This window comes from Trachypithecus francoisi, unplaced genomic scaffold (genome assembly GCF_009764315.1).
Source record: "Trachypithecus francoisi isolate TF-2019V2 unplaced genomic scaffold, Tfra_2.0 Lachesis_group0, whole genome shotgun sequence".
Taxonomy (NCBI): domain Eukaryota; kingdom Metazoa; phylum Chordata; class Mammalia; order Primates; family Cercopithecidae; genus Trachypithecus; species Trachypithecus francoisi.
Genome location: NW_022681453.1, coordinates 72,315,391 through 72,327,276, shown reverse-complemented (window position 1 = coordinate 72,327,276; position 11,886 = coordinate 72,315,391). Strand labels below are relative to the sequence as shown.

The window sequence follows — 11,886 nt, the reverse complement described above, 5'->3', positions numbered from 1 at the left end:
AAGCTGGAAATGTGGATTTTTATATCAAATGCATCCGTTTATAGTGTTGGTGCAATTTCTAAAAATAAACAAAACTGTATGGGCCAAACAAAATACATATGCGAGCTTAATTTTGCTAGTGGATTACCAGTTTGTGAACTCTTATTTAGAAAGTCTGTCTCTGAGAATTAGTGTTTCCTTCTTGAGCAGGCAGAATGTGGATCTGTGTGTATGTGCTTCTGTGTATGTGATTTAGCAATTAACCAGTAAACATGCCCCCTTCAAAAGACGCATATTGATGAAATCATTTGTGACCTCACAGGAATCACAAATGATGTTCCTATGACACCCTAGATTGTTCTGTTACACAAGGGATACCAAAGTCCACCCTCAGCTTTTCCTCTGGGAACAGATTCCAGATTATTCTAGACTTAAGACATGGAGCTATATCTTGCTAGAGGTAGGAAGATGATAAGATCAATTTCTGTAGGTAGAGAATAATGTGTCCTAAAATGTAGGTAGAGATAAGTCTGACAGTGGTTTAGACAAGAAGGGCCTCTGCTAATGGTGGAGAGATCAAGGAAGAAAAGAGCAGTGTTAAAGTTGCTGTACCCACAGGTCATGCTCAAGCAAACTCGAACCATTGGTACATTTTTCTTAAACAAGGAACACTTAGAATACAAATAAAAATTTCCCACAAGTTTAAAATTTTAAAGTAGTTTCCCAAGATTTCAGTGGTATTGTATATAAGCCCATATAATTTTTTGGATTACAATTCCCACAAGTGTAAGATGAAAGAGGACCCGCCCTCCATTCTGTCTACTCCCTCTCTGCAAAGGCCATTTTGAAGCTCTCAGTTGTATTGAAAGGGGTCTGCCACCCATAACCTCCCTGGTGTACCAGCAACAAGTGTTCAGTGGACCATGGCAACACAAAGAATGATGGAGGAGAGAAAATGCCATGCAGAAGAGAGAGTCAAGATGAAGATGTGGGAGAGGAGCAGGTATAAACCCCTTCTTATACCAAATAGATTGGGGGAAGTGACCAGAAAAGTGATGCTAACCATGCACTTAGGGTACAGCCACACAATGAGATAGAAGAGTCTCTGCTGGGACTAGAATAATTTTCTATCACTTATTTCTATACTAAAATTTTAAAACTCTAAATGTACAAAACAAATATGAAAGAAAATTATAAATGTAAGTACTACTTTTCATGCAATGCAAATTATTTTCCCATTCACTACTCTGAAACTTATAAGCAAAACTAATATGTTTGCAGAGTTGAATCTTTTCTAAGCTAATTTTTTTAGGAGTAAACCTTAGAGTGAAGATGAAAGACATGTAAAGAGACAGGATTACCTTTACCACAAAATGTAAAACAATAAGGAATTATTGTACCTTTCAGTACAGCACTTCCCTTACTATTACCCCTTAGATATTCCTGACTACCCTGGGAATTAGAAGTGTGTAGATAATTACTCCATTAACAAACTGCATTAGCAAAGAGTGCTTCCCAAGGTCACATGGCTGGATAAGCTAAGACCCAAACTTTCATTCTTATGAATCTAATTACATAGCTTTGTTAATTGTGCCTATATTTCTGGATTTTACTTTCCCATTTTCAAAACCTGAATTTTAAGATAAAGATATCAATGGGAAAATATGAATTTATAATTAAACTTTGTACTCTGACTAGGCCAATATCTAAGAATTACCATCAGTGTAAGTATTGGTGGTATATAGACCAACACAATCTCAGTAATGTTCTTGGAGTTCTAAGAAGTAAGGGCATGCATATTTATTTTCTCTGCAGCTTTAATGCTAGAAAACATACATGCATTGTAGTAACTATTTCTCTTCTCCTCCTTACAGCACAAAGTAACAGATGGGTTATCTTAACTAAAGATGTCAACATTTTATTGACCAAGCTTCTGCTAGATTCTATAATAGCAATATATGAATTGTGATTTCTCCGTTCAGGGACTAAGAGGGCATGATTATTATTCAGGAAACCTGATTTGTTTATTTTTCATTCTCCTATTTCAAGTGTTATTCCATTTTTAAGATACTTGCAGTTTTCGCATTCTACATTGTAGTCCCATATAAGAAATATTTCCTTTCCGAATCATAATTCAATCCTCAGACTATTAGACCATACCACCTGCTAGAGGGTGACATGCATCTCATTAACGATAGCTGCCATTATTAATGATCAAGCACAGTTCAATGAGTACAGTAAAACTTTAAACATAAGCATAAAGCAAAACACTAAAGATAAATTAGGGCTGTAACAAAACTCAGCTTCAATAAAGCATCTGGTGAAATATCTATATTCAGCTTCAGTCTAATACACTAGAAAATACTTGCTTCTGAGTATTAACTGTGAAAAACCTACATAAAAAATATTCATACTTTAATCTGTCACTCATCCTGCAAGTAAACCTAAACCTAAGTCTTGAAACATAACATAAAAAACTTTGATGGAAACTCTAAATAAATATAAATTTACAGAATTTATCCCTTTTTGTGAGGCACATTTTATGAATTGGTTATCATCTGCATTAGCATGGTACAAGAAATATGTTAAATGTTTTAAATTATTTTATCCAAATTTCCTGTCTGCTTTCATACTGAATAAAATAACTAAAAGCATTTTCAAGATAATATTGTTCATAGTTTACAATTGTTTCTCTAAATGTGAGAAAGGGTCTGATTTACAGCATTATGCTCTTGTGTTTTATCTTATTAAATTATGCAATTTTCTGCCTTTGTCACCAAAATAGCATCTGCTAGTCACAAAACTAGAAACACATCTTTTAATTAAATGCTTATTTTTTTATCCCTAGGGACAATGAATTATAGAATTACTTTCTCAAGATATACTGGTTCCTTTTCCTTTATCTCAGCCCCCAGTATATATTCAGTGTGTCCTCTGAAGTAACAACCATCCCATCTGGCTGAGAAGTGATGGACACGGCTCCTTAACCACACTGTACACTCCGTTCTTGGCACCTCTCTACCAGAAAGATATCGACAAATTGGATGGAATTCAGAGAACAGCAAGAAAAATGATTAAAGAGATGGAGGCAGTGACTTATGAGGAAAGATGAAAAGGACTAAATCTGTATAGCTTGGCAAAGCAACAACTGAGGTGGCGTATGAAAACTGTCTGCAAGCATTTGAAAAATATAAATGCCAAAGGAAGACAGGGAACTTTTTAGAATGGTCTGGGAAATAAGCAGACCAAGAGGACAGAATTGAAGAAAGGAGAGCGATACACTAAGTTGGGTAAGGGAGGGGGACGTTTTCTCATCAATTGTAAATTTTGATAAATAACAAAATTAAGCCTAGAGAGAAAGAGTTGCATCTCATGCTTTTAGGTTACAATCAGGGTTGACCTGCATTGAGAGAATGGCGAGAGAATAAATAGTATCCGTTTGTATGTAGACATATAATATTTGAGCTGTCTTTTTCAGTTTACCAAGTGCTTCTACATGCATTACACCATCAAATTTTCAAATTGACTGTGTTTCATTATGAGTTCATTTTAAATAAGAAAAAGCTAAAGATTACTTCTAAAACACACACAAAAATATCTCTAACCCTGAGTTCATAACCCCTTTCTTCTTATTCTCGATTTTAAAATTTTAATACAATGTAAACTGTAATCACTCACAATATGGATAATGATGTTAAGGCTATGTTTTAATTAGCAGTCCACCTCGTTGTAACTGTTACCTTGCTCTTTCCTGAAGCAGATTAGACACAAACTGTAATCAGGGCAAAAATCTATAGATGACCCAGTGAGAAAAATAATTCCTTCTTAAATTCTCCGGTTAAGCACCTTTTCTTGGGTGCTGTATTAACACCATGCTGCCACTCCCTACCTGTTAACAGCAGCCCTAAGGTCATTCACTAACGCAAGATGTTGAAACCCACTTAACATAATATAACACCCCTTACAAGGATATTTATCATATAACCTGAATCAAATTCTTAAGATAATGGAGCTCAAGTCTGCTGAGAGATGTTATTTGTGCTTTGTTGCCAGGTTCCAGGCTCCTGATCCCTTCAACCACCTATCATTATGCTAAGTATTTAATAGAGATCTACATGGCTGATAAACCAGGTATGAACACTGTTGTTTCTAACTAGAGTTTTAAGCCTAAATCTGTAGAAGGTTTCTAATCATGATGAACTGTCCTGGAACACTTATGTGTTCTAGCTAAGAAGCCAGACTATGCCAAGCATGGTGGCTCAGGGCTGTAATCCCAGCACTTTGGGGGGTCGAGGTGGGCTTATCACCTGAGGTCAGGAGTTCAAGATCATTAATGTGTATATAAATCACTGGGGATCTTGTTAAAGTACAGTTTTATATACTAAACCTGGGGTAGAGCCTGAGAATCTGAACTTCTAAAACATCTCCAGATGATGTTGATGAAGCTGGTCCATGGACTACATTTCAAATAGCAAGACCTGTAGGGTATTTTTATTCCAACTATATGACATAGCAGTGAAAAATGCCTACATACTAGCCACATACTATTTTTAAAAGATTTAATTTTTAGGTTCACAGCAAAATTAAGAGGAAGATACACTGATTTCTCATATGGCCCCTCCCTCCACAAGGGCATAGTTTCCCCCCTTGTCAATGGGCCCCACTGGAATGGTACATTCTGTTACAATTGATGAACCTGCGTTGACATATAGTCACACAAAGTCCATAGTTTGCATTAGGGTTCACTCTTGGTTTTGTGTATTCTATGGGTTTTGAAAAATGACATATATGACATGTACATACCACTATAGTATTGTACAGAGGATTTTCACTGCCCTATAAATCCTCTGTGTTCTGCATATTCATGCTTCTTCCCAAACCCTTGACAACCACTGATCTTTTTACTATTTCCATAGTTTTGCCTTTTCCAGAATGTCAATAGTCAGAATGATACAGCATATAGTTTTTTTCAGATTGGCTTCTTTCACTAGTAATATGCATTTAAGATTTCTCCATGCATTTTCATGGCTTGATAGCTCATTTCTTTTTAACATTGAATAATATTTCTTTGTATGTACCACAATTGATTTATCCATTCACCAACTGAACATCTTGGTTGCTTCTAATGTTTGGCAATTATGAATGAAGCTGCTATAAACATTTGTAGGCTGGTTATTGTGTAGATATGCTTTTTATTCCTTTGGGTATATAGCAAGGAGTAGAACTGATGGATAATACGTAAGATTACATTTAGTTTTGTAAGAAAATACCAAACTGTCTTCCAAAATGGCTATATCATTTGGCATTCCCACTAACAGTAAATGAAAGTTCCTATTGCTTCACATCCTCGCCAATATTTGGTATTACCTGTATTCAGGATTTTAGAAATTTTAGTATATGTGTAGTGGTATTTCACTGTTATTTTAATGTGCATTTCCTTGATGACATACTATGTGGAAATTTTCATATGCTTATTTGCCATATGTATATTTTCCTTGGTAAGGTGTCAGTTATTTGGCCCATTGTAAAATCGAGTTTGTTTTCTTATTGTTGAATTTTAAGTGTTCTTTGCATAATTTTGATATAGTCCTTTATCAGATGTATCTTTTGCAAATTTTTTTCTTAGTCTGTGCCTTATGTTCTGATTCTCTTGAGCCAGACACTTTCCAGGAAAAATTTACATTTGATTTAAATTATCCATTTCATATGGCATTAACAAAATGCATTTAGGTAATAAAGCCGACATATGTATTTGCAGTTTTATTTACATTGATATTTTATAATATTTTACTCCATTTAATTCAAGTTCAACTTTTACAAATGTGTTACTTAGTTCATGCCCTTACAATAATCCTATTTTGAAAAAAGTGCCCTGTGGAAGAAAGGCCAGAAGGGGCAATTTGCCATGACTCAAAAATGGCAAAGGCCTTACGTGTAAACCATTAATGCTTTTACAAAGTGGGTTAATATAGAGTTTCTCTATTTATTTCTGATGAAAGCATTGATTTCTAAAATATAAACTTATGTTAACATTTCTTTATTTTCTCATACAGAAGGCACCTCAAATAAAGGTGGGGGAAAAGATGAAAGAAATGGCTTTGGCCTGTGTCTGTTTTGACTTCTGAGAGATACTTTTTGCAAGAAATTGTTAAGTTTTGGCCCAAATAGTGGCCGCTGTTTTATCCTTCTTTGTGGTGGCCAAAATGCAAACCAGGATGAAGAAACCATCAGTGGCAGTTTGGGGAGGCGGAGGAGGGACTATCTAGACTCAGTGAATCACCAAGGAAACATGAGGCCTATTTCTCTGTGAAGCTAAACTTCAAAAAACAAGCTAAGAGATACAAAGGGAAAAGTGCGACTGCTCTGACAGCAAAAACAAGCAAATATCTCCAGAGGGGATTAATCCTTCTGCTTCAAAGTAACTAAAACAAAGAAAGCTGAGCCAGCTTCACTGGAAACAACACCTGTCCATCAGACAAGGATGAGTTAATCAAAAGAAAACGCTGCCTATGTGCACGACTCATCAGCCTGGACAGCTAACACTAAGGAACACGTTTTCACTATAAAGATTCAGCTTTCAAAATCCAGTTCCCTCTTGTAGAGCCACAGGGTTAAAAGGGACCTTAGAGATCATCTACATACCGGCCAAACTCTCAATGAATGCCAGTGTTTGCTTTATGTCCTTCTTGCCGGACTCTTTTCTGGCCTCTGTTCTGTCAGGATGTTTCCTGTTTAGCAAAACAGCTTTAATCCTTGAGTAGATTTAATTGCTGGAAAACAGTTCCTTAAAATTGGCCCCAAATTTAAGTGTAATTTATGAAGAAAGTTTTGGCCTTTGGAGACAGGTTTAATTTTACTTCCATGTGGAAAACCTTCAAATAAAATGATGACTATTGTGTACTCACGAACTAGCTCTTCTTCCCCCAGCTTAATCAGGTTCTGTGGTGGTGTACAAATGTTTCTACCACCTGATTACCATCTAGTTTTCAATGACTCTTTGAAAATATATTGGCTAACGCTAAATACAAGACTCCAGATGTAATCTAATCAGTACAGAGTACATTTGGATTTTTACCTCCGACCATCTGGAGGCTATATTTCTATTAACTCAAGTATAAGATCTCTTTGCTTTCTGTCATAAATTGTGCCCACGATCAATGCTTGTTTTTACATAAACTGCAATTAAGTTCCATTTCCCCCAACCTGTCTTGTGCAATGGATGTTTTAATCTAAGTGTGGGACTTCACATTTATTCCCATTGATTTTCAGCTTGTTACCTTTAGCTCACTTTTTAAGCTGACAGTCTTGAATTTTTACTTTGTTATTCAGAGTATCCGATATCCCTCACAAATTAGACTTTTGAAAATTTGATAAGCAGGCCCTGTGCTTTGTTATCCAAGTCACCGCTAAAAGTACCAAATAGAACAGAGCCCAAAACAGAAATACATGGCTTGAAAGAGACTTTCAGTATATGCCATCAGCTCGATAAGATATGCTTAAATGATCCACCTTCTCTTTTTTTCATTCTTCCATTTACAGACTTTATGCAAGGCTCTTATATTTGGAAGAACATACCAGACCTACAAAAACCCTTGTTTTGACTATTGGTTTCTTATCTCTCCTTCCAGCTTTCTCCTTCCTAGTGATAAGATAACACTCAAAACTCAAGATAATACTCAAATAAGTTAAAACTCAAGAGTAAATGGGACTTGCTCTAAACCCCAAAGTCTTAAGGATGACACTGTACTGCTACTTGGCACATAGAAGATTCCACTGTACATGCAAGGTCAGATTAAAGTAAAGTGACTCACACTTTGACAATTTAAACAATAAGTCGAGACTAGCTACTGCAGAGAGAAACACTCTTTATGGATAAATTTCTAGGTGTGTTCCTTAGCTAAAGTAAAAATAAAATAAAATAAAATTTAGAGAGTTGGTAACTTTACTTCAAGGGCCAATGTGATATCACAATAAGTCAGCAGTTTAGTCTTTCAGTCTGCCCACAGAGTTAGATTTTGTTGAAGGCAAAATGCTCAGCATGGTAACTAATCAGCACACTCTCTCCAAACATCCCCTGCCTTTATTTTCAGTTGCTTGTTACTTCAATTTACACCGATTTATCCTCCCTCACAACTCAACCCACAACTTTCTCATTGCCTGACCTGAGGCATGGATAGCAATTTTCTGTGTAATCAGCCAGAGGATGTAATCAGTGCAATTAACAGAAGGATTGGGAATACTACATGAAGCCTAAATTAAAATCCCACTAAAATTACTGTACTGTATCTGTAAATACTCACACTAAACAAATATTTCTTGGGATAAGTTTCTGGCAGTAGGATAATAATTTCAATGTAAAACTTCTGAAGGAGTTCAGATCCCATAACCACCCCCAATTCACTGCTTTAGTATACTTTATTGAGCACCTTCAGTATGCCTATTCTTAGGATGAAACAAAAGTGAAATAGGATGTGATATCCTTTCCTCGAGGAAGTTTGCTGTGTTGAAGAAGTAAGTCTTAAAATCATAAGAAGATTCCTAAAACAGTAAGAAAGAGTGCCAGACTAAAACTGCAAATAAAAAGAATATTCAAATGGGAAGAGGATAAGGTGAGTGTTATGTCTAGCTATGCGAGTCATCTGCCTTTACTTCCACAGGCCATAATTATAATCACCCACAAATCCCTTCCTCTCGTCCCCTTCATTGTGCTTGCTTCACTATGCCCTCTACTCCCTTGCCTTGCCTATGTAGAAGTAGCTAAATAGTGCTGGGGGCAGGAGGAGGTGTAGAGAAAAACATACATCAGCATGATTGGTATCACTTCAATTCACAGTCATAAGCTCATGTGGACCCTGATTAATGCCAAAATTGTACACCTTCAACAATTTTTCTTTCTCCCTCTGAATTTATTGTTTATATTACTTTTCTCCAAACTCACATTACCACTTTTCTCATCCCTCCAAGTTGATACCTGCCTTATACTTTGTTCTAAGATTCCCCATTAGAGTGAATTCTTCTTTATTCTCAGTAGCAATTTGGAAAAAACAATTTGCATTTCTGGCCCTCGTAATTCAGTGTAGAAACTTGCCTTCTCCCAGAAAAGCCAAAACCTCTCTACCTGTGTACTGGGGAGTTTCATCCTAAAATGATTTCTCAACAACTTTGCTCTTTTGTTTTTCCTCTCTCTACTGCATGATAAATCTTTCTTTCACCACTAGATTATTCACATTCCACGAAAACATTTAAATATATACATATTGAAACATACTTTGTATATCCCATCTTTTAAGAAAAAGAAAAGCATAAAGCAAATAAACAAAACCTCCCCTTATGTACCATCTCCTTCACTATTTTCTTGTTCTCTATCACAGCTCAGATTCCTCACCTTTTATTCACTGTTTTTCTCACTCCAATCTGGTTTCCAGCTTTACATTTTACCAAAATGGTTTTTTTACTAATGGTTTCCATGTTGCCTAATTCTATCACAGAAGGCATTCCACACTACACATCGTATTCTTCTTGAAACACTCTCTTTGCTCAACTTCCATGATAATGCATACCCCTCTGGTTTCTTCCCAGCCCACTATTCATTTTTTTTCAGACTGCCTTGCTGACGTTTCCTCCACCAAACTTATACATATTGAAGTATTTCAATATTCCTTCCAAACCCATCTTTTCTATCAACTTCTTCCTGTTGATCTAATCCAGACTTATGTCTTTAAATGGCATCCCTGTGCTGAATATTCACAAATTATGTCTCTAGCCCAGATTTATCCTGTGAACTCTGAACTGTCTATGTATATCTTTCCTTGGATTTTTACCAACAATTTCTCAGGCTTACTATGATTACACTACAATTCTTAATTCCTCACTCCTTTCCTGAAAATATGAGAGGTATAGAGAGAAATGGAGAAATTAAGGTACCAGTAGGTAAAATGAGACCAAAAATAATGTGCTAGGAGTGGGAGAATAAGAAACATGAAGGATTTCAATCGTGGATGTGGTTAGAATGTGAAATCTTGAGTTTAATGTAATAAACATTTTAAGAGATGACAGAATATACTCCATTACTAATATAAGTACTGATAACTAAAGTTCAGTTGAAACTTATAGGTGTCAAAGAAACCAAAGTATTCTAAGAACAATGTGCAGGTCAGTCCATGTGACCTGAAATTATGTAGAATGATGACAGGATTTAGGGTGGAACAGTGAAAAATAAACTAACTAGAAGGATAGAGAAAAAGAATGGCAGAAAATAGATGGATGACATGAGACTGGAAAAAAGACTTGTTTTGTATTGTTTAAGAGAGTAGAAGAACATTGGTCTAGAATAAGCCATGGTGATGAGAGGTAGCCTTAATATACTGGGAAAATGATCATTGATCATTTTCCACTTCTTGAAGGTCTTCCTGAGTAAGCATTATCCTTGGGAGTTAATCAGCCTTCAATTTTGATAAACTCTGGATAGAAGGAGTTGAGGATGCATGAGAATTAAATTATCATTGGTCAGACATTCCAGAATACATAGAGGAAAAAGTTGAGGGGGATAGTAAGATAGATTCGGTGAGAAGAATTACATCATCAGAATAGGAATGAAAGTAATGGAGAGAGCAGATGACATGAGGACTTGACCATCAGTGATTAAAGATGACAAGGATATGAGAGAAAGTGCATTAAATTCACAAAAAGTTTACACATAAAATTTAAGGTTGCCATCTCTTATGATATGGGTACAAATCTTCCTAGGGTTGTGAGACTGAGGTGTTCAGAAATCAGCAATAAAAATCATGTTGTTAATCTATTTTCTCAATTAACTTTATAAAACCTTTTAAATAATAAACACATGGTGTAGATAGATATGGCATGTTTCACACTCAGCTTATTTTTCTTAGTGGAAAACATGTCTCCTGTGGTATCTGCAGGTATTTTATAGAATCATGAGGACTTTAGATGAAAAAAGACATACATAGCAAGTGTGAAACTTGATCCATTATTTGTGATACAGAATATGATTCAAACTAATTTGTCAAATGTATGCCAATTTTCTGAGATATCTTCTCCTATCCCCAAACTATTTCTCCTTAAATATTTAGTGTAAAAACACAATTGAGCATTTCTGAAAGCAGTTCATTTGGAACATATTTTAATAAAATGCCCTTTTAAAAAAGTAAAAGAAAATTAGCATTTATTCTTTATTTTTTACTTTTCAACTTTTATTTTAAGTTCTGGGGTACATATGCAGGATGTGCAGTCCTAGAATGTAATTTTTTATGAAGATGAAATTGACTTAGAGCTTCTAGGTTTATCCAGTGAGGTTAATTCTCTCAAGAATGGGATGAAAGAGATGAAACATTTTTATACAAAGTAGAGGTAGTTTCTGAGATTTATTTTAATTCCTGGATGTTATAACTTACTTATAATTTCACCAATTCACAGTCTTAAACAACCAGATGAAAATAAGGACTAAATTCAGTTAGCTATCATCCACCCCTTACCCGCCTGATTCCTCAGCCCTTCTTCCAGTGCTATATGACTCCAGGCTCCTCAGGATCGTCAGAAGATTGAGCTGATTTTTGGTGTTAGCTTCATCTATAATGATTTGTAACACAAAAGCAAAATTTGTTTTGCTTTTTTCCTGAACATTGTATACATGAAATCCCATAGATTTTGTGCATATTACTGAATACCTGGTTAAAATTTTGCTGAGGAATATCAATTTAGAAATGTGAGAATATTCTAGTCATGTTTTACTGGGGAAAATGCCCCCCCAAAATGCCCCTGTCATTTTTTTTTTTTTTTTTTTTTTTGCCATGGTTACCTTTTTCAACTGAAAACTGATAGCAGTATGCCAGCAAGAGAATACATCATATTAGTCAGGATGGAAGTAAGGCTGATACAATAAAGAAG

The 11,886-nt window shown here is 35.5% G+C and overlaps 1 long non-coding RNA gene across 1 annotated transcript; it reads left to right on the top strand.

Moving 5' to 3' along the window:
• Positions 1 to 349: 349 nt before the first annotated feature.
• LOC117083483 lies at positions 350 to 7,094 on the top strand. Its single transcript, XR_004437103.1, has 4 exons — positions 350 to 439; positions 2,888 to 3,132; positions 4,033 to 4,110; positions 6,033 to 7,094. It is a non-coding gene; the product is annotated as an uncharacterized LOC117083483 (long non-coding RNA).
• Positions 7,095 to 11,886: the final 4,792 nt, after the last annotated feature.